General features: G+C 39.8%; 1 protein-coding gene across 1 annotated transcript in view; it reads right to left on the bottom strand.

Annotated features, from left to right (window-relative positions):
• The window catches only part of plxnb1b (plexin b1b), a 159,706-nt gene that overhangs the window by 109,656 nt on the left and 25,203 nt on the right, over nt 1–24,847 (bottom strand). The window contains exon 2 of the mRNA XM_084726514.1: nt 14,950–15,020. The gene's annotated coding sequence lies outside the window, so the exon portion shown is untranslated. The remainder of the gene's footprint in view (nt 1–14,949; nt 15,021–24,847) is intronic.

Below are 24,847 nucleotides of genomic sequence, written 5' to 3'. Positions count from 1 at the left end.
AGAGCTGCACGATAAGGTAAAAAGAAAAAAAACATTGCGATTATTCTGACTGAAATCGCGACTGCGATATGTGATGAGGTCAGTGGAAATGATCAATTCTGCATTACAATTTTCATGGACACTGAACAAAAAAATTAAAATTATGATGATGTGATATTTGTTCAGGTCTGTACCAAACAAACATGTTTTCTTTCACCTGGAGATTTTAGTTCAGATCATCTGTGCAGCACTACAGTTCCTCAGTACAATGCTGTTTCCTCATACATTTTTCCTTTTTCAAAAAATTGCAATAAGGTTCTGGTTCTGCAATTTAGATTGCAATTTTATTGTGATTACAATTAACTGTGCAGCCCTAGTCTGGGGGTTTTTAGACCCAGCACAATACACACCCACTGACCCAAAGAGTGAGTGAGAGCCTGTAGGTCCAGAATATTTTCACAGCTAACACAGTGAATTAAGTATTGTTGGTGATTGATGGAACAGTGGAAAGACTAACCAAGACAGTTTTAGTGAGATTTATTTTGTTTCTGTCAAATTTGTGTGAAATGTGTTTAACAATGTAACAAGGCAATTAAAGTTCTCCTTAGTTTAGAACAAGAAAGAAACTTGGGTTCAGAAGGTGATCGGGGGCATTTTTCTGTTTAATAATGAAAATGGATGCAAGAATATTTCCTTTCTTGACATTTAGTAAGTATATTCTGTTTATTTTTTGGATGAAGTGAAAAAAGACTGCAAACTTGTGGCTCTCACACACCTAACTGAAACCTTTATGAATATATCAGTGTTCATCAGTTGCTGGGCCAGCGATGGCCAGTTGGAGACTTGAATACAAATGCCATTATTGATTCTACTTTTTAGTCCAATTCTTTATTGATTTCCTTAATGATTCCTAATCAATTTTCTGTGGGGGAAAAAGTAGACTTATACATGTTTTCAGTATCAATGCAACTATGTTAACTCTGGGCCATTTTCCACCAGATGAGCTTTGGTTCTTGGACTGGTTCTGTTCAAAATCCTTGGAACCCTGGTGCTATCTCATGAACCATCCCACATTTCACCAGTTCTGAGTGGAACCATTGTAATCACAGATGTCATCGACACAGGGCGTTGCACAATGCACAACAAAATGTAAAATATGACACAGCCACTCTGGTTCCTGAGGAAAACCTGCTATGTTTCGGTTCCAGCTGGGAACAGACTTTTCAGGTTCCAAAACCAATCTCCATCATGACTCCTGAATTTGATATCAATGTTTTGCAATGTGCAACTGTCAGACAAATACGTCAGCACTGATAAAAGGAAATGATAAGCTTGGAGGCATATCATTCCAATGAATCGGATCATTTGGAACTGGTTCTTAATTCCTGTCCCTACTGTTGAGTGCTATGGAGCAGGACCACAGTAGTGTGGCTCAGTGTGCCAACCTCTACGAGGCTGTATTGGAGACATATCTCCTCATAGCACGGCTTAAGCGGATCAACACGGGCCCATGAGACAAACACCTAAATAGTGTTTCTATTAATATATGTTTTGGTCCCACAATTCATTTCAGCAGCAGTAGGTTCTATACTTTACAGATAACTTTTAAAACCCTGGTCATATTGGCTTTCTGCAGCTTTTCCATGCTTGGTTTTCTCTCTTCAAAGCTTAATTGGTCAGCAGTTTAAAGCAAAGGAAAATGGTGAGGACGGGTTCCAATTTGTCAGCTGCCTCGCCCCCCCAGAGACCAGCGATGGTGTCTGAGTGTAAATGTGTATGCAATAAGGTGGGGGGAGGGTGCAAAGTGGAGTGTGTATTGTCCTTTCATCCCCTGAGGTATGTGATGGTGTGTGTGTGTCTGTGTGTGTCAGTGGGTCAGGCCTGCTCCCTCAGGACAATCGCACTTTATTGATCCGCCTCATGTGTGTTTAACTGTACCTCTGGGTATCATCTGGACTCCGTCTTTAATCTGTCCATTGTCTCTTTCAATATATTCTCTCTCTTCATCTCTTCAGTCGATCCCAGCAGCCTCCGCTCCATCCATTTCCTCATCGCCCTACCCTCTATTGCTTCTCTTTGTCTCTCTCGCCATCTAATTTAGCTTTCTGTCTCCCTGCGTCTTTGCTCTTTCTCAGTCTGTCTATTAATTTAGTCTGTCTTGGATGGATGGATGGGGGGAGGGAGAACAGAGGCAGAGGACGCCTTGGTAAATGGGAGTGAGGTGAGGGTACGGGACAAGGTGGAGGATGGGAATTACTGAAAAGCAGAGAAAAATAACACTCGCAATGGCTAAGACACGTCTGAGAAGACTCAATCGCATCCTTTGGAAATCTAATTAAACTGTCTCAACAAGAAAAGTGACAGCAAACCTTCTAAATAAATAAACCCTCCACACTTTGAATGCCCAATGACTTTTGATCTGTATCCTCCTCAGTTACACTGTATAACTGCACATGGCTACTTTTCATCAATTAATACAAGAAGTCAGATAAATCTTTAGTCTCTTTTTGTTTATGAAGTCCTTTAAAAAAAAAATCAGACTAAAACATGTAAAAATATGTGACTCACTATGAAAGCTGCCACAGCTCCAGTGATTCTCTTCCCTCTCTTAGACTTGGACAGCAAAGTTGAAAGTGCTTCCTCAATTTCTGGCAAATTATCTGGGTGTGATGTATTCTTTATGGATGTTTATGTTATGTAAGATGTTTCATACTGGGTTTGATTTTTTATCACTCACTGTTTCAGATCTTTGCTTTACAATACTATATCATGCAACATATAAAAATAATGTTAGCCAGAGCATCATTCCGTTAGCCCACCAGAGCAATGCAACAGAGCATTGTATTTACAACTTTATTGTCACGCCAAGGACAGAAAATCAACAATTAACATTGGTAGGCAATCATTTTGTGTAGGCTGCAAACTCCCAATTATGTCACTGTACTGATGCAGAATCTTCCATATACACATCAGGATGTATCTTAGAATCAAAACATTTTTGAAATCTTGTAACAGATGGGAAAGCAAATTCACACAGCTGTTAAGTCAAAACCCCAGCAACGCACAAGCAAATAATTACATCCAAACAACAAAACCACAGCAGAGCTGCAAATGGCTGAGATATCCTCTCATTTTAATACATTTGAATAGCAAAAAGCAGAGTGTGATGCAGGCCAGGGCCCAGCTGAGAATGCCTAATTAGGGCTGAATATAAAAACATTTAAAAAACAGAACAGAACTTGTTTTTTTTTGTTGTTGTTTTTGTCGTCTTCTTTTTTCCTCATTGGCTTGGACAAATTAGCATGCACAAATTAGATCACAAAGATGAAAGTAAAAGTTCTTTGCTGGGATCTTTAACAACCCCCTCAAACAACAAAAGGTTAAAGCTCTTCCACTCCAAACTTCCTTGTTTCAGCATTTTCCTTTCAAAGCCAGGCACAATATGTAAGGGAAACCCATGGATGACCCACTTCTTTTTTTCACCTTTTCACAGCCTCCCACACTTTTGACAGCGCAGGATTCCAACATCAAAAGCAGAACACTGCCTGGTAAAAGCACTCAAGCCTGTTCGGGTCTAATATCCTTAAGGCCTGGAGCATCTTAAAGGAGGAGGGCATTAGAATAAGATATGGAACTAAATGGAAAAAAGCTTCAGGCTGCTGAAAAGCCAGAGTCAGTGAGCGAATGTCATGGAAATGGTCAAGCAGTGATTGAGATTCCGCACCCTGCTCTGCTTGTCCGGGAAGCCTGAGATGAATGTAGGTGACTTTAAATTAAAAAAAAAGAGGACACAATCAGCGAAATGAGTGAGTGGCCCCTACTCTGTGTTCCTCTGTCTCATTCGTGGAAGTCATGTGAAGTTCAGGCATAGTTCATGAGGCACTTGAGACCAAAAGGCAGTCCAAAAAAGGAAGACAAGAGGACGACTAAATGACATGATTTGATTATATTGTTCTGCTTGCGGCGAGTGCTCCAGCTGCCTCGCTCCAGGAAAGTCACCTTGTCTCACTAAGGGTGCGGAGATAAGCGGGGTCGATTGCACTTGGCATTACATCACTTGTTTGTATAATGCTTTCATGCAATGTCCATCAGACAGAGGTGAAAGAAAGAAAAAGACTTTGAAAAAATAGTCAATAGTTAGGAGGTTTACCTCTGAAAGGGAAAAAAGAGAACACTAAGAGGGCTTCAGGCAAGGACTCTGCCAAAATACACTACTCGTTGAGTAGGGTTGCAGTACTTTTAAGGGTGCTGACTGAATTACGTTGGTACTGCAATGCAAAGCTGGCCAAGGTAACACATCTAACCTGAGGAAACATCAGGTCAAGTGCAAAATCTATCTAAAAGCTAAAGAGTATACCATGTTAGAAAGTCCGAAAAACTAAGTCCAATATTGGCGTGCCTGCAGCCAGCGCCAAATCTAACCCTCTATGGACGTCAAAACTTTGAGTCATCAGTGAGTTAGATGGATAAGTTTTCACTTGCTGTGTCTCCATTCAGAATCTTCCATTAGTACACTGTAATGTAGTAGACTTTGTACTATATGTAATCACTTAGTGCACGAATTTCAACAGCGTAGGGCTGTTTCAAATCAAGGAAGGAGGGGCCATTGTGCCCTTACAGATTGCAGCTTCTTTTTGGGCAAACTGAAGGCAGAGCTTTATTGCCACCTGCCAAAACATCTACCAGTTTGTACATTCATCTGTGTTCAATTTCACTTCATTCAATATGAACGCCCTTTTAATTTTATTTGCCTTGTGTTTCTTGGGAGGTTAAAAATACACCACAATCTCCGTCTATGATGGATCGGCCCTCCCTCCTCCTACTGGCTGAAAAGACTCCAATATGTTGATTAACATTTGTTTCACAGTACCAAATCATTACACTTCTTTACACACATCAATTTGTCAACAGTATATTTATAAAAAATAAATGCTTTACTTATATCTGAATAATTCGGTGTTCACAACGGCCACTACAGTCACAGTGGCAGCTTCCTTGGCCTGGGCCACCATGTTGACGAGTTTGGTAGCTCTGCCTCTTCCGCTATGTAGACAAGATGGTGACCGTTGAGGGTGAGAAGTGTCCAACGTTCCACATTCAACTTTTTGGTCATTCCGAGTACAACATTTGGGTACTCACAGCACACTTCATTTTGCCATAATTGTCAATGTGAAAGCACTTGTGCACTCAAAACAGGAAGTGCAAAGTATGTGACCTGAGAACAAAGCAATTGTCTTGGTGGATATTAGCTTAGCATTTTTACTAGCGTTAGCCAGCAGTGAGCCACTCGGCTGCATCTGAAATTACTTGCCAACTTGCTATTTAAAACGGTGAAACAGTACAAGATTTTTTAGTATTTCCACAATCTTTATAGAAAGGGGTTTCATTTTATGTAACGTGCAGTGTGTAAAATGTTATTAATAAATAACAAAATGTTCTAAACAAATAACAATGTTGAAATTGAGAAGTTTGAGAGTCAAATACAGATAAAGGTAGTGTTACCAGGTAAAGATACCAAATTCTTGGTGCTAGTACAGAACAGTTCAAATATTAACACTGCTCAACCTTACCAGTGAGTTTATTTAAGAAGGTACCTGCTTTAGTAATGTGTAGAGCAGCCTGCCACTGCTCTTACAAATGACAGCATCTTTGTCATCAGGAACATTTAGTCCCAGGGAACAAATGGCCTGCCAGTGATTTACAGTCCTCCAGGGAATGGATTTATGATTAGCAGCCACTCTCCGAGATGACCACATCCTTCTGCCATACACAACAACACATACACCGAGTGATAATGGATGCACTACTGACAGGCTTAAAGTCACTAAAGTACCGATTACAAACGTCATTACATCCCACGTGGTCACCTCTGGAGGGAAATGCTGCTATTTGTTGTTGCTGCTTTTACCTCCTCAAGAGGCTAAACAGACTGGCCATTTATTAATTCTCCCATGCCTTTCATTTGGACCATGATGATGTATTTCATCACATGGATCACAGAAAGGAACGCTCTCTATTAGGAACGACATAAGTGAAGTCTCCTCTTCAAACTCAAATCTAATGAAACAGTTTCCTATTATTAACGCAGTCAGCCATTGTCACTTTCCTGGAACTGGTCTGGGTCAACAGCACCACTTTGCCATGTGGATACAAAGCAGTTTGTATTAGTTGCACCACACCCTTTCAAGTCCACAGCTGAAAATGTAGACATTTCCACTGGGAGCCTGAAAAGCAGCATTCATTAATCCACAAAGAGTGACAAGACCACTGACATTCACAACGAGCAACCCAGGTTTACAAGAGTTGGCTTAAAAGGACGGACCATGAATGTGGATTAAATGATCTGCTGAGCTAATTCAAGAAATATTAAGATATAGGACGTTTCCATTATTTTCAAGGGTCAGCTCCCAAGAATGATAAATATAACAATAAATTGTTACAACTCAATTGGATGGCGGACTCCACAGCTTGGTACTGACCGACTTACTACCAAGTACAAATTCCAATACCAATATTCATGAACTGTAGACTATCAACAGGAAAATGTTACAGTGTGCGAGCACAGGAGTGGTAATGACAGCAACGAAAACCTAACCAGAAGGAAATCACATGTACCTCCGTGACACAAACATCAGTGTTGTCCTGGTGGCAGACTGACAGGCTTCAGGTTGTAGATACAGGATTGAGAGGGGAGAGGGATGAATATTTTTTTTATGTGGTGTGTAAAGCTCTAAATAAATAACATAATATTAAAAATAACTAATGTTTGAACTTATTTATCATGATTGAAATGAAAATTCAGCCCTGCAGTAGATAATTGGACAGAAATAATCAAAGAGATTCATGAGATGGAAAGACTCACTTTCCTTCTGAGATTGAGAGAAGATACATGCATCGCAAGATGGACAAAATGGATACAGGGAGGGAGACACCAGCCAGTCTATTAGATTGTGGATGTACACAGCCTGTGTAACATAGTGAATATGCCGCTTGCACACATCTCCCAGCTGAGGCTCGAGGATGAGGGGACATGGGAGGGGGGACGAAGATATCGCCAATCACAGATGGATGGGCTGAAAATGGTCGGTTGGAAAATTTTAGCATGTTGTCCAACCCTTCACTAACGTTCACAAAAGGTTATCATTCATCGGTGTGGATGTTCACATTGTTATCATTATTCTGGTTATTATTATTCATGTGGATGCCCCCCCCCCAACCTCTGCTGTACTTTCTGATCTGCCAAAACAAACTGAGCAAAGCTTAAAAGCCTGGCAACAGCAGATGGTAGATGGAGTGAGAGGCTGATGAAAAAATAAATAACCACTATGCTTAGTCACCTCAGCAGAGGCAAAGAAAGTTCCTACCCCACAAACCAATGCCTTGTTTACAAGAGGAAAAAAATTAACTTTTTGGAAAAGATGCTCTTATGATGTTATCATCATCACTGTCGTCATTAGCAAGTGTCACCCTGCTCTGAGTCACACCCTGACACTGTCAGTACACTGACATTTGCTGGCAGCATAATTTAACATCAGTCTGAGAAGACATTTCCACTTTGTTGTGTCTGTTTCGTTTAGAGCAGTAGACACACCTCATGAAGCAGCCAATAGTTGTCGCATGCTGATCTGATTTCTACCTTCTTTTGGGTCTGCTTAGACAAAACAGTGCTATCATATTTGATCCAGGCAATACATGTGGTAAAGAAGAACCTGCACAAACCAACACGTAACAGCAACAACAAACACATCAGCATGCCAAGTACTGTACCTAACAGAGTGAGCAGGAAGCAACAGGCCTAACTTCCGTGCCAAACATACCAGGCAGTATTTCAGAAGCTGTGGCTCAGCAGTGCTCTGATGGAGCCCGTGACTTCAGTTAATCTGTGCGCACAGTATGGGTTCATTTAAGCAGGTTTATTTGGTATCACTCCAGATTCTTTATCAAACCCCCTAATGTTAGTTAAGAAGTCTGATAGGCTTAAAAGCACACTAATCTGCAGCCCCCCTATCTATCCCTCCCAGCAGAGGTCTGCGCAGGCTGGGCCAGGCCGCTGGTTCTGAAAGACCTGCAGCAGATGTGTTGGAACACATGGTCGTGGTGCAGGCTGAAGAGCCTTTTGTTCTAGAGCCACAGAATACCACACATGAACGAAATTTCTGCTTTGCCACAGCTGTTAAATCATGTCTTTGTAGCGACCCAAGCAGCATGTATGGGAATGTTGCGTGGAGCTTTTCAATTAGGATTTGGTGAACTCAGATGGTAACTGGAAAAGCATACAGATTGCGTGCTGATGAATGGGCTTGCTGCAGTGAACTGCTGAGTTCCATTGAGTACTTGAATGGGCCAATGGAGAGGTTGTGGTGTAAAACCCCATGGCCTAAAGCCAGATTTATGTTTGACCAAGGAGTTACCAGGAATCCTGCCAAAGATACCTTGGGCTTAAATTTTGATTTACAGATTGCACAAGTTCATGGCACCCCTGACACACTACACAGAAGTACCATATGTGATCAGACCATACTGTGCTTTAATTATACTAGTGCAGTGTCCGTTTGGCGTGTGGACAGTTGAAGTGACTGTTTGGAGTGGGATTGGCCCCCTTTTAGTGCTGTTCCTGAGAACCACTCATCCGATCAACTTTATATTTGACACTCCATTCCCTTGGCCTCTCAGCAAGCACCCACCAAGAGACAAGTTGATTGTATGGATGGTTCTTGAGAAGACAGTCAAATTTGTCATGAACGCTCAGACATCATATCTACACGTCTACCAAATGTGGTTGCAATAACACAAAGCATTCAGGTGATACGGCATTTATTGTGGTATAAGCCTCGCCCACAGCATCTGAGCAAATTTTAAGGGCCAGCTGTAGCAAAACTATATAGAATATAAAAATTATACTAAAGTGACTTTTTCCAGCTTGGTCCAGAGATGTTCTGTACCAAAGTTAGTGATGGTTGCTGAAAACTGCTGAACTGCTGTCATAGCACTACCATCAAATTACTCTGTATTTGACACTGCACTTTCTTGGGTCTTCAGCAATACACCCAACAAGTGTAAAAACAAGCAGTTGTTGAGAAAATTAAACAACAAACATAAAAACAGACAGAGATTCCTTCCTTTATAGATTGATACCTCTGTAGTTGCTGTATCCCTGTGGTGTAGTTATGTTTTGTGGAGGCAGCTATGTGCATGTGCTACATAACTACATTAGAACCTCTTTTACCATGGTCTGGGTGAATACGCTTTTCTGATTGTCCAGGAGTTAAAACCTAGTTCAGCTCAAGTTTAATCACCATCAAAATTCATCTGCTACCCCAACTTGTAACCGTGGTAACATTAAAGAGGACAACTGTAAAAAAAGACTACTTGTTATCAACTGCGGCAAGTCAGTTAGCAACTTGATAAACGAACGACCAGAAAGCAAAACCAGCGGCTGATCTGAACATTTCTTTCAATCTGTTTGGAGAATAAGACAAATTTAAAGAATGGGATGCAGCAAACAGGAGAGAAATTGAGAAAAGAAAAAAAAACTGAAAATCAGCACAAGGAACTGACACCAGAAGAGCTTAAAATGATAGAGAAAGAGAAGGATTAGATTAATGTGAAAACAAAAAGCAAGAAATGGGCAGTTAATATACTGAAAGACTTTTTAAACCTAAAACGAAAGAACACAAATTTGGAAACGGACTATAATTATTTCTTGTCATGTCAGTAGTAAGTTCTTGCATCATCAATCTGCAAATGCTTTTATTTCACATTGTTGGCAAATAACCATGCATAAGCGGGATAATCAACTTGTAAGTGTGTATTTAATGGTTTGAAGTCACTTTTGCAGAAACACGTCTTGCCTTCAAACTTTTTAACACACACCTACTCATTGATTATCCCTTGCTTTACACACCACATGAAAGGCATACCCTGTAACTGCAAGTCCCCAGTTTGATTGTGAACATGGCATGTTATATGTCTATCTCTAAAAGCAAAATGGGCAAAAAATAATAATCTCATCAACAGAAAAAAGTTGTTTTAAACTTCTGAACCACTTAAAGCTTCGCTGTAGTCTTAATTTGTAGGACGGCACACTTTGGTTGGTTGCTTTAGTATTTCAGCCCTAATTTTCTTGCAAATGAAGGTGTTTCAAATGCCACAGTCCGTCAAGTACTGAAAGCTGGCACTGAATGCTTAATCAGGCTGTTGCCTACTTGTTCTTTTGATCAGACTTCCTTCTGTCAACCTACTTTTTCATGTTAAACTCCTTTATTTAGTTTAAAACACAAGGATTCTGCTTACTGTGTTACATGATGGTGCAGAAAAAATGTTAATGTACAGCAAAATAAGTTAGATATCAGTGGAAACACTTTGTTATAACTTGTGAATGAGAACCAGCTCTGAGCTTTAGTCTAAAATACATCATGCCCAATGAAGCCAAACAGAGGATCCATTTGCAAGTCTCACCGTGCTTTGTGTATCCTTTTCTTAAATAGATCAGACACAGTTGGCTTCAGTGTGGTTTCAGGGATTCTCAATGCAGTTGTATCTTCTTTAACACTGTAATTTATCTTTCACTTTGTGTGTATGAGCAGTTAAATTGTTAATGACACACTGTGTTCTATCAGACCCAGACGTGCATTTCAAAATGACACACTTACACGGTCTGGTTGTTTTTGGTATGAGACCATCGGTGGCGAGGGAGCACACACACTGTGAAACACGCGCACACACTTATCCAAACACACACACGCTTCACTCTCCTGCAGTGTTTCCTGTCTACCCTGGCTGATCATTTCCCTGTAATCTAATGCTCGGCTGCTCATCTCCGGTTGGCCTCAGCTATGTGTGTGCGCACATGCGCTTCTGTGTGTGTCAGGCTTATATTTCCTGAGAACAATAGTGAACCATTAATTCACTAATGACAACAACAACCTGCATGATTAAACTTCCCACTCAAAATCACAGGTATGGAAGCGTGTGTGTGTGTGTGTGTGTGTGTGTGTGTGTGTGTGTGTGTGTGTGTGTGTGTACAAGAATGTGCATGTAGGCAAGTGTAAGGGCTTTAATATTTGAATGTTTTGCATGTAACACAAGGTCAAGTGTATGTCCTGTTGAGGCAAATGAGGTGTGTGTGCTTAGAGAATCCTGTGTGTGTACTGACCAGCTGGCTAAAGACAGAGGTGACATATATTGAGCTATTGGAGGAGGAGGAGCAGGCATGTGTGTACAGACAAAGTGAAAAAACACAGCTCTAACCTGCTTCAAAGCAACAGATAAGTGAAATGTACTGTGCCCCAGGGTCTCCTAGAGTGGACTGGTGTTTGCACTTAAATCATAGGCTCAGCTGAGTGCTGAAGACAGGCAGGAGTTAATGTGGACATGAGGTGACTCAGAGATAACCTCTGAGACATGCAGGACCTAAATGTGCCCATGTCCTTTTACAGAAATGCTGGTAAGAAGACAAAAGTAACCACTGAAGATGTGCTAGTTGGAGCAATCTGACTATAAGAGAAATGGTTTTATAAGTTTTATACATGAAACATCAGTTCATTTGGCAAGACTGCGTCAGGCTCTGGTTAGGGACGCACCAATCCCACTTTTTCTCCTCTGATATAAAGTCCAATACGTAACCCATAAGTATCACTTGATACTCAATAGCGCTCTGATTCCGGTGTTCTCTTTTCTTTATCAATTCAAACTCCATAAATATCACTATTCGGCCTGTTCTTTTAAACTGTTCAGAGCTTTTCCACTAAAAATAAATGGGTTTGAAAACTAAAAAGTTGGTTACCAACAAAGAATAGCTTGTTTTCCTTAAGGACCCAAGTGGACATGTCATATTCTCCAGGCCATTGGCCACTGTACAACACCATCTTTCAATAAGGCATCCTTGATTACACTCAAAACAGGCTTGTTCACTAGATAGCATCAAGGTTATGAGAACCACAACTAATTTGGTGGACAAGGCTCGTCTGTGGAACTGACTGGGATCATATTCAATATGTGAGGTAACGCATATCATTTAACTATGAGTGGAGATGTTCATGTGCCAACACAACTAAATAGAGCATTTGTTTGGACCTATTTTCAGCTGTGGATTAATACACATTTGGTGCTTTAATGAGTATTTGGGGGAGCAGGACGGGAGATGTGGAACTGAATCAAAATCAATCTTGGGACCCTTTGGCTATCAACTGAAATGGATTTCGCCTCTAGAGGCAATGATTAATGTTTTGAGGCTTCCAGTGTAGCCAGCAGACATTTTGAGGGTAACGGATGTCAAAGCCTAGACTTCCCGTTTTACGCACCAATCATTGTTTACAGTCCGATTAGCAATTTGAGACACAGGAATTGAGCTGGAGGCTAATCTCTATAAATGGATACCTTTACATGAATGCAAAGACATTTTTAAAAATGCAAATATAAAGCTATCGTTCTCCCATGATAAGCAAAGGGATCAAGACTATATTTTGACCAGTGTGTTCCATGAGTACCATTTACCTGCATGCAACCAAAGCCCACTCAAACCTGATTGGTCAGAACCCCTTGTACTTGTAGAGCAAATGGAGGCCACAACACAAACAATATCAAAATCTTGCAAAAATCAGATTCTGCATTCATTTGTAGATATCTGTCCATAAAGATTAAGTCAAAATGAACTCCAGTTCACGGTAAAGAAGGAACATCACACAGTGCAACTGATTCCTCCGAGCTCTATGGCACTGATAGATATAGAAGGATCACTTTGCTCTTTTCCTTTGACAATCAGGAAAATACAAAATATTACCAGATTTATCCTTTAATGTCCATATCAAATGAAGACCTGTCAATCATCTACTTATGGTTCCCAGACAACAATGAGTAGTGTACAAAATGTACCCTGAGCTGGGAATTGCTTTACATTAAGTCAGACGGACTTTCTGTCAATTGGTTTGGACTATAAATCAAAACTTTAAGCAAAGACAAACATTTAGATGAAAAGAAGGCAAGAAGGAACACTGGAAGTCTTGTATGGGAATTCCCTGTATTGTCTTGCATCCTTCCAGAGAGATCAAAGGTCAAGATAGATAAATATACACTGTAGAAGAGCACCAATGTGCCAGTAGGGATTTGGCTGCATTGCTTAAGTTCAACAGGTCTTCACTAAAACAGTCTGCTGACAATTTGCCACCTCTGACCATGATTATTCAGCCTGTTGTCACTGAGTCTTCTCCCTGCACTGTATTCCTGCTTTAAAGCTCTCAAAGCCAGTTGGTGTCGGTCTCAATAACACTTCAGCTGGGTGTACGCTTTCCAAAAAAGGGCCAGAGCCTCGGCCTCCAGCTGAAGGACACTTGGATGGTGTCTGAAACCACAGGGCCAATCTGCCACCCTGATGATGGGGTTTGGGTTATGGACAGAAACTGCTGACAGTGGGATGCGACCCTGGGCGTTCTGCTTATTTGAACCAGCTGGCTGGATGCACGGCCCGCAAAGAGAGGTTATGAGAAGACATAAACGGTTCACCCACCGACACCATCCGCCTGATTCAACCACAACAGCTTCCTGGCTTCCCCCTCACTGGCTGATCCTCCAACCAGGGTCCTCCACACTACCCCGGCCTGGGAATAAATAGTCCTGGCTCCAATTTCACAATGTAATCAAAACACTGGGCTTTGTGGGAGCGCCCAGAGGATAGGAGCCTGGCAGGAGGAGGAGGAGGACTTGGACAAGGAGGAGAATCAAGGAAGGGGGATCAGGCGTTAGTTTATGTAACCAAGGTCAGCTGGAGGAAAAACACAATAATCCTTGGCGAGGGCAAAAACAGTAAGAGCACAGGGGAGGAGGGCCGACAGAGGTAAGAGAAATATGAAAACAAACAGATAAAAGTCGCAGCGGGGAGGCCTCCGTTTGCGTAGCCTGAGCTTCTGGTTTGGCGTGGGGAGGAGTAATTGAGAGCAGCCGCCGACACTTTAAATAGCTGCTGAGTGTGGTGGGACGCGGTCAGGGGGGGGAAGTGGACTTGACACCGCAGGAGGAGGAAACTGCAGTCCCACGAGCCATTGTGTAATTCAGATGAATTGGAGGAAATGGTTAAAAAGGTTTGAGTGATCACCCCAAAGACACATCTGGCTATTTTGGTGTACAACATCAGCATGGGCCCAAAAGACAATTTAACTTTATAATGATTACAGGACAATAAAAATGAGTTAAAGCAATCATTTCTTTGATTTATAACATCAATTCTTGAGAACTGGGCCAAATGATGTCCCACCAAAAAAAAAAAAGAAAGTAAAAATTATTAATACGAACAGTCTAATTCCAATTCATTGGTCAAGCTGTGTCTTTAAGGATTTATATTTATGAAATGTATATACATAAGTATAAAAATGAGCTATTAGAATTATTATAATATTTGTTTTAAAATGTATTTTTCTATGAAAATGTTGGCCCTATGAAGTTGTGTCCCAGATTTCCATCAACTCTGTCATAGCTTTACAAAAACATGATTTAATCAGGCATAAAAAGGGTTAGCTATACTCTACAGGACCCCTGTTCACTTCCTGGTTTAAAGAAAGGTGGGAATACTGCTCAAGCACTGGGAAACTTTATATTTTTCTACAAATTCATTAAATAATATTGCTATCAGATATGTCTCAACATAACATGTCAACTCTGTAGTCCTTCTAAATCAAAGCTAAGTAAGAATTACGGTTTAAAAATGTGTATTTTGATTAACATTGAAAAAATGTAACATTCTGTCAACACTATCAGACTTTCCATCTCTACATTTAATAAAAAATGTAGTCACTGGGAGGGGGGTACGTTACAAGTTTAATGGGAAATAGTTTGATCTTTTTAAATATATTTTCCAGCTAAACAGTAAAATAAAAATCAAAACTCCCTCAAATTCCTGTTTTGTTCCAATTTTCAAGAATGCACAATAAATATTTTACAAGTAAGAGCACAAAAAAAAGGAGGAATTGAGTTTCCTACCTGTGGAAATTCAGTGCCCTGTTCCTGCCTTTTCCAATCCTTCCATGACTCCCATGAGGATTTGTCAAAACCTGGAGTAGAAGGACAAGCAGTTAGAAAATCCACAGTGAGCATTTTTACAGCTTCTTTCCTAAAAGCCAAAAGCATGACATAAAGTCCAACACAAACGGCCTTTGAGGAGCTGTAATGTGGAAACAGATGATGATAGCAGCAGTCAGTGGCTGGAGAAATCTCCTCTACAATATGAGCTTAAACCATTTGCAATGCCTGCCATGTCTTCTTAATTCATGCTACGCAGGTGAGGGCCTCTCTTCTTCATACAAGGCAACTATTGTTCAGCAAAACAACAAAGAGCTTGCTGAACACGGCGAGATGAGAGCGGCCTCAAAAGTCACCATTTAAAAGCCAGACAAATGGCTGCCACAGAGAAGACAGCCTGGCACAACATGAAATATGACCTCTCTGTAGCACTTTCATAACACACACACTCACAGCTACTGTCAGGAATGGTTAGGAGATCAACAGAATTTAAAAAGCAGCGAAAAAATTTGTAATTGAGGTTAAAAAATGCTCTTAGAAGAAATTTTCTAGGGGTGTGAAAATGAACTTGTGTGTATTGGAAATCCAATACAGGAGTCATGGATGTAGTTCAATAACGGGCTGAACAATTATTCAAAATTTTACCAAAATCACAATATGGTCTACTGCAGTTGACCAATCACAGGAGGCGCAATATTTGTTAAAACCAGACCTACACATCAGATTCTGCAGACTAAAGAAAACATCTTTGTAGGGCTGCAACTAATGATTATTTTCATTACCAATCAATCTGTCAATCATTTTTATGTAGTTGTTTGGTCCATAAAATGTCCCTAAGCCCAAGATGACATCCTCAAATGTCTTGTTTTGTCCACAACCCAAAGATATTCAGCTGACTATCAGAGACGAGTAAGGATTAATTGATTATCAAAATAGCTGCACAGTAATTTAATAACTGACATCTAATCGACTAATCAATTAATCAACAAATCATTGCAGTTCTACATCATCTGGTACAGATTGCCACAAAAGTCAGACCTATAATGTATCACATTTACAATCGATAAAAATAATCACAATTAGATATTTTTCAAAACTGTTTAGCCCTAGTTCAATAGTGAACATTCAAATCAAATTCTAAGTGAAATTAGTCTAAAATTTATCTTTCAAATACCACCCCTCTCCTGCTAACTGCTACCTGATTCCAAATATTAGGATTGTTCTGATACCAATAGCAACTTTCCAAAAGCGTTTCATGCAACAATTCGTTTTAACCTGAGCCTACAACAACAAAAGATCAGTAGTTGGTAAAACTTTTTCAAAACCGAAGAATTTGACTTGGGCTCAAAATTGATGTACTATGTATGTAGTATGTTGGCTTGAAATTTTGAGCTGTCTCAACTTTTCTATAGACCTACAACAATGAAATGTGAAAAATATTTTTAAAAAAATATGTTATTAATTTCCATATTTTTTTTTTTCCAAAGTCACAGGGAGCTGAAGAGCCACATGTGGCTCTGGAGCCTCAGGTTGCAGAACCCTGGTCTAGACTATATTCAATACACAAAATGTTGAACATAATGATTAACTTCTGCACTGTATATTACTACACTAAAACAGCCAAGCTACATGGGCCTAATTCTGAAAACGCATTAAATTAAATTAAACCTGGATCCTTCTCAGCTTGAAACCCAAATAAATTCTCATTTTTATGCTTGTCCTTCACTACAGGTGTCCTGAAGCTGTGAAGACAGTATCATTCCCTCACCACAGGAGATTCCAAATGATAGTCATTGTCATGGAATGCTGCCTGAACTTAGACAAAGTATGGTCAAAGTTGGAGATTTTCCAATCCACCCTGAAGCTTGTAAAAGAAAAAGTGGTTTTAGACTGTATGGCCCTCCAACAGCTGATCCTGCAGCTCCTACCTCTGCCCTCTGGACGGGATGCGTCGGGTCTTGTTTTACGGAGATTCCCTTAGCTGAGGAGCTGGCTCACATGCGAGACGCTAACAAACTCATATAATGCTCCCATTTATCTTTGACCCAGACTGTGAGGATAAGGCCTAAAGCTGAGGCAGGTTTAAAGATGAAAGTGAGCAGTTTGGGCAAGATTGATGAACAGATAGCATTGACGTGACAGGAACAGGAAGGATTGTGGTCTTTGCACTAATGTTTGTTCTCCTCAGTGAGTTTCCTATTCAAGGATAAAAGTTGGCTTGTATCACACAATGGTTCATCAGGCTAAGCAAACAGAGTCCAGGTGAGTTAACAAAGAGCCCGCTACACTTTTAATCTGAAAATATCCCTGAATGGTCATTCTGCCAAATCGGTACAATCTGCGGTCCCACAACCAAAAAACTAATTTATAAAGTATTGAAGCATGCAAATCTTAAATCTTCCTAACTATTGTAATCCAAAATAATATTTGAGACAGCAGTTATTTTAATTAGAGCTGCAACTATTAATCCAATAATCAATTATTAAATTAATCACCAACTTTTTAAAAATCAATTAATGGGTTTGAGTTATTTTTTCATGAGAAAAAAGGTCAAAATGATCTGATTCTAGATTCTTAAATGTGAATATTTCCTGGTTTCTTTCTGGATTCTGAGCACATCATCTTGGACTTTGGGAAACACTATTTGGGCCAACAGGAAAATAGCCAATGTTAGCCAAAAAGTTAAAACATTACATTGTTTGCTCACTAACGTTAGCTAAAAAGTTAACAGCACATTACTTTGTTTGCTATTGAAGGTTAGCCAAAAAGTTGACCAAAAGTTACACTGTTAGCTAAGAAACAGTGTAACTTTTTAGCTAATGTTAGCTAGCAAATGTTCTCTAAAAATTTAACTAAAAGCTATATTGCTTGCTAGCTAGCATCCGTTAAAAAGTTGAGAAAAACATTTTTGAGTTAGCCAAAAAGTTAGTGCACCTGAATTTTAGCTGAATTACGACAGCAACTTCATTTTGCTGAATGGTCTCATACTGGCAGCCATTTAATTTTTTCCAAATAAAGAAAAATAATTGTATTAAATAAACAGATGAAATAAATATGCATGTTTGATCTGAATCAGATGAAGTGAATGTTGGGTTTCAATCTTGTCATTTGAAAAATAGGTCCAAACATGTGGAGCACACAGACATCCATCGAGATTGAGACAGGATTAATCGATTGATTACTCAAGAAAATAATTGACAGGTTACTTGACAATGAAAATAATCATTAAATGCAGCCATAATTTTAATATGTATAGAAAACAATCATTTGTAGGGTAGTTTGAAATGAAAAATGAAAATTATACTAAAATGATTTTTGCAATTTTTTCTCACTCTGAGCATAATGGCACTTAAGTTATGATATCATTATTTTGAAGTAACACCTAATCCTTTATTTGAGGGGGAAAAAAAAACACTTTTTATTTGAAAATTACAGATTCATTCAGCTCTCAGAGACCAGAGGCAGTGAAGCCATGTCCTTCAGCCAGCAGCTCTTTTGACACCAGGCCAAATGAAGAAAACTTATGTAAGAGCACTCACACCAACATCCAGGCGCACTCTCTCACGTTAAGGGGGCGTCTTGAATCCGGATGCATTTAAGCCTTAATGGCTCCCTTTGTGGCCATGAAAAGGGGACTGTGCCAATTTCAGCCAGGCTTCCCTTTGTTAGGAAATGTACAGTGACTCAACTGGTGACATGGTGTGTTCGCTCACCCTTGCCAAAATGAGTGAGTCACTGGCCAAAAAAGGCGGGTAAACACCCCTCCCCCAGCCCCACTACACCCCACAAACTCTACATGGAGGGACATCGCACACATGAGTCCTCTCAAACAACTCCGCTGCTCTAAACACACAAAGACCTTTTGACAGCGCTGAGAGGGAGCGGACTAAACTCAAGATTAACATGGGAAAAGAAAAATACCAGTGCAACAGCGCAGCGAAGGCAGGGGGCATATTTTCTGTAAACATGAGACACGTCCTTCAAAGCGACTAAAACTGTCACAAAACAGGAATCTCGTGAGAAAACAGACTTCAAACAGAGCCCATTTCCAGGCAGTCTCTAAAATTAGTCTGAGCTTTCACCCTTGACTTGGCAATGCTGGCGAATTTGGCACACATGATAGCACCATAATGTTCCTGTTTTTTTTTGTTTTTTTTTACTGGCTTCTTAACTTTGTGCGTTCGCTGGAGCTGGAGGGCGTACATATCCCGAACACATCAAAAAACCCGGCCCTTCGCAGGAGGAAATGACACAGCATCACCAAAACCAACAGTGCCACCATTCCTGAGGTTGTTAAGCTGTCGGCCTTAAAACTACCAGTGACAGTGTGCCTCTGGCCGCGGCCGCTCTGTAATTAAGTACCAGAAATTTCAGCTTTTTTCCTCTCTGTTCCTTGGAAAATATATACAGGCTCTAAATACAACTCCTGCCCTGCCCTCTCAGGCTCGCTGGCACAGGGCTGATGCCATCCTGCTCCATTCCTCAAGCCACATCTGGTCATTCAGCCTCAGAGTGAACAAAGGTTAGACCAACAAATTCCAGCAGAAATAAGGCAGAAAAAGGCAGCCGTGGTGTCAAACTGAAACTGAAATAGCATTGTGGTTGGATTCCTGAGAGCAGGAGGTAAATGCGTCCCTGAATCCAAACCGCAGAAATCTTCCTTGGAGTGCTTTGGCAGTGCAAGCACAGGGATTAATCTTTTAACTTTATAGTGAACTAATGAGAGACTGGCCATCTCTCTAAGCCTTAATGAGATAGAGGATGAACGCTTTCCGCCGACAGCTCGGTCATTAAGTCTAATTGTGTTCTCGCACTGAACATGACAAGCAGCACGCCGTCTCTATGGCCAATTCATTCATTTGTGGTACCATGTTTTCCTAATGGCACGCAAAAAAAAAAAAAAAAAAAAGAGGATAAGCTCATCATCGTAATCTGACAACAACACATGGCATGTGTGCCACTTCCCCAACTCGTATTAGCCATGATTGATTTTTTTTTAAGTCAGTGGGGGAAAGGCACACAAGGGTCATCAGCTACGCCTCATCTGCTTACTTTAATTACCCACGCTTTTCTATCCAGCCACACGCCCCGTGCTTTTGCTCCAGTTTTTTCTACTATGTGACATAAAGAAAGAAAAATGTGTTGATTGTCTCTTATCTATACACACACTCACCGTCATATTAACTACAGCTATATTTAATGCCTCAATCCCACTTCATTTTGAACAATCAGAGCACTGTTCTCTTCAATATACCTTCAATTCACTTGTGGATTTAACACTTCAGTCTGTGAAATTTAGAAAAATGTAGCCTTCAAATGTGTTTCCCTCCTTGATAATTATAGCATCTTAACATTTTGGTCTTATTTTTGTAGTTTTTGAAATGTCATGTTATAACAACCCTTTACTCATCAAAGTAATTGCTCAGATCAGGGAACAGTGGCAGTGTTACAATGAAGCGCAACGAGGCGAGACAATTTATTCAGATGATCTAAACCACTTTATTTAGCACACCTAAAGTATCAGCAACAATCTCCCATTGCAGACCACTGCATTCAGGGGAACATTCACCCCAAAATCCAAAATACATATTTTTCCTCTGGCCTGTAGAGCTGTTTATCCATCTGGATAGTTCTGGTGTGAGTTGCAGAGTTTTGGAGTTATCAGTTGTAGAGATGTCTGCCTTCTCTCCAATATAATGACACTAAATGACACTCAGTTTGTGGTGCTCAAAGTGCCAAAAAAAACATTTGAAAAATTCAAAACCAGTGTCTCTTTCCAGAAATCATGACCCCATCACTCATGATAATTCACAGACCTAAGCAGTTTCATGTAGGACCTACTTTCGTTCAGCAGTAGACTCTACTAGAACTTCTTTAGAATCTACCGGATCTACTTTCTTTCTGCAGTAGAATCTACCAGAACTATTGTCTTTCTAGTAGAAGGAAAGTAGTTCCTACACAAAACTGCTCACAACAATGTATGTGAACTATCCTGAGTTATGATTTCTGGAAAGAGACACTAGTTTTGAATTTTTGAAATGTATTTTTTGGTGCTTTGAGCACCACAAGCTGAGTGTCATTTAGTCCCATTATACAGTAGAGAAGGCAGACATCTCTACAACTGGTATCTCCAAAACTCTGCAACTCACACCAAAAAACTTAATATGGATAAACAGCATTACAGGCCAGGGGGAAAATATGCATTTTTGATTTTGGGGTGAACTGTTCCTTTAAGTACAGTAGGTCAAAGTTGCACCAGGACACTGGTCTGTTAACTTTGCTGGACTAGTAACTTTTGTTTGCTTGCTTTTTTCTATCCTAAATACATTAGCTTCGTTTGATTGTCATGTTTTCTCTATATATATTTTTTGCAATGCTTTTCAAACTGAGCATAAACAAAACAAATGTTAAGTGAGTGCAAATCATCCTGAGTTGGACATCAATGTCTGAACCAAATGTCATGGTAATACATCCTACAGTTGTTGAGATAGTTTAAATACTCAAAAGTACAAATGTCAGCCTCATGGTGGCGCAACAGGAAGTCAGTACATCCACAAAGTCTGTAGGCTTCTTCCTCTGGAGAGCGTGAGTGTATCTGTGCAAAATGTCATGGCAATCTATCCACAATTTGTTGAAATCTATCAGTCAGGACCAAAGCGGTAGAACATGTCACTAACGTGGCTAAAAATATGACTCAAACTTAAATTAAATTGAATGGTGATTTCAGAAGTTCTGGACATATTTATCTTAAAGTGATGTTTTTAAAACTTTGAAATCCATGGCAGGATTCAATGTTAATACCACTAGTTCGTTAAAATCTACTTTCCCAAAGTCAATTTTCACTTGCACCAGTACAAACTGTTTTATTTTTTAGTGGTTACCACATAAGAGCAACAACTAAATGAACTGTCATGTTTAATCAAGAATGGCAATGTCTATAAAATGTCAGAAAATAGTAAAAAATGTCTATCCCAATTAATCAGTTTTCAAAACAGTTGAATAGTTTAATTGTTTCTACCACTTGCCCATGACATGGCATAGGTTTTGTTCCCTAGTAACACTCACAGGCCTCTCAGACTGACACCGTGACACAGGTTAATCCCACATTGGTGCCTGAACTGAGTGGGTCAGTGCACATCATCTGACCTGGCTTTGCAACATCCTTGCTGCCACTGAACAATATCTGGCTTTAGTGAACAGCTTTACCATTATAAATGTGAATGTGATTCCATGTCATTGAGGTTTAGACATTTGCCAACTTCCTGAAATATTAGAGAGACAGGATGATGGAGCAGGATTCTCTAGAAAGACAGATGAACAAAACACATTTGGACGGGCCACAGGCAGAAAGTGTGTGAAAAGCTCATACTGTGTGTACAAAAGGGGCATCAGTGGGAAGAGTCACACTCTTCTGGCTGTGACCCCTGCTTCCATCCCCTCTGCCTCTCGTATGGTTTCTCTCTCCCCCTCCTCTCTCCCCGGGCTAAGTAGCCTGGTGTGTCCCTGCCACGCCTGTCAGGCACTTTCACACATCTGCAGAGCTCACACAAAGTCAAAGACTACAACAGCGCTCAGAGTCAATCTGATTTAGAGGCGGCAGACAGCAGGTTTGTGTGGCCCGCAGCCACCAACAATCAATTTGCTGAAGGTGATGTCATGCTTAAATCATCGACAGCAGCTAGACAAATGTTCACCTGCAGCACCAGAAGCTGTGTTGCAAAAATTCCACTTGAAATCCAAGAAAAGTAGAGCAAGGAATCAAGTGTGAACTTGTTCTTTTGCTTTCAGACAGGACTCAATAATGCAGATATGCAGCAGCAGCAGCAGCAGCAGCAGCAGAGGCCCAGGGGCAATCAATGAGGATATCCCCCAACTGCTACTGTAACAAACCCATGACGCCCACACAGCATTTAGTCTACCATTTCCACAAAAACAGGACTAATCAGTTTGACAGAGCAATGTCAATGACTTTTATAATACAAAATAGCTCATTTATAAGGGAAAAATCTTTTCCTATTTGAAATTATATGATTATATTGTAATATATTACTGAAATTATAAAAACAGTTCCTGTTCTGTAAATCCACCCACAGATGACTTACATCTTAATCTGTCTGATGTGGAAACACAGAGCAGGGCTGACGCCTTATTCACTACAGGGCATGGTTGTTTCATTTTCATTTCTTTCAAATTATGGGAAGAAAATCACATCAAGTACATGCGGTATTTCCACGACATTCAATCAACCGTGGCAGCCGCTGCAACACTGTTACCAACACTCCCATGGGATTTTAACATCTCAAATTCGAAGAAATGTCAGTCACACACAAATACAGACACACAGAGTTGCGTCTGTTTTATGTGAAAGTGAGGCTCCACACTGTCCACAGAGGTAAAAATGCAACACTGGTTATGAGCAATGGTGAGGCAGGCCAAAACTGAACTGAAAGGAACTTCAGATGGCAGTTAGTGGTTTGATTTAATAGATATATATAGTCATTAAGTATCCTCAGTGTCTGGTTCAATAACTGAGCTATGAAATGACTTTATTACATATTACACTTCTTCAATTTCAAAACCAAAGGTCATTTTTAGATTTATTTATCTAACATTAGAGTGATAATGTTGGCCATACTTTTCTTTTTCTCAATAAATCCCATGTGCTGCTCGAACCCAACAATAGACTGATCCTACCAACAAATAGTGTGTGTGCGTGTGCATGTGTGTGTCCAAAGCCTAATATAGTTTATTCTTCTGTGCCACAGAGCTCCATTTGTCAACTGTCAAAGGGCTGCTGTAAATTCTCACTGTTCACAAAAGCTCTGGATTAATACCACAGCTGAAAATAGTTCCCCAACATATATATTCCTCCTGTTTGTGTAACATTTCATAAAAAACTAGGACAGCATTATGTGCAAAAAGAGTCCTACTGCAATTATTTTACTAAAATTGAAATTGCAGTATGGAATACGATTAGTAGGAATTTTCACTTTTTTTCATTTTCACTGAAAAAAAAAAGCCATTAAAATCATGATGCTGTGATATTTGCAGGGGTCATGTTTTCTTACATCTGGAGAACACCTCTGTACTACAGTCCTACTACTACTACTACTTTTTTTTCCTTTGTCACATAATTGCAGGGTTCTGCAATTTAGATATTTCACTTGCTATATTTCAGTTTTGATAATATTGTTATTAATTGTGCAGCCCTAATAAAAACATGCAGAGCAAAGCTGTATTAGGGAATCGATTAGAGTTTGTTTGTTTTGTTTTTTTAGAAAGAAACCACACATCTGGTGCTATAGTCAGGGTAGAGGAGTTAAGAATTGTTTAAAATTAGAAAATCACACACAGTACCAGTCAAAAGTTTGGTTACACCATCTCATTCAAGTGAACTTGAATGTATGCCTAAGCTTTTGACTGGTACTGTAAATCAAAATAAATACATTATTGTGCACATTTCAGACACTGATTGTTATCAAAAAGATGACCAAAACATTCAGGGTCCATTTAAAATGACAATTACACAAATCTATCATCAAGTATCCATATGATTGCTAATTAGAGCCCGAACAATACTGGGCTTTTGGGCCCAATACCAATTAGGAGGTAAAAAATTCAGATATCGATATAATATTCTTTAAAAGCACAGTATTTGCAATGATACTGCAAACACTTATGTCAAAGATATGTAATGGAGGCAGGATATTTTTCAGTTCGACAATAAACTTTATTGTCCAAAATTACATTAGTGCCCTGAAACAGTAAACTTCAATGGGAATTTAATAGTTATAAATCATTGTGTAAATATATGAAAAAAAAAAAATAGATTAAACTAAAAGAAAACTTAAAAAAAAAA

The sequence above is a fragment of the Lutjanus erythropterus genome, chromosome 2 (assembly GCF_056507025.1).
Source record: "Lutjanus erythropterus isolate fLutEry1 chromosome 2, fLutEry1.hap2, whole genome shotgun sequence".
NCBI classification, from domain to species: Eukaryota; Metazoa; Chordata; class Actinopteri; order Lutjaniformes; family Lutjanidae; genus Lutjanus; species Lutjanus erythropterus.
This window is presented reverse-complemented; position numbering and strand designations above follow the sequence as displayed.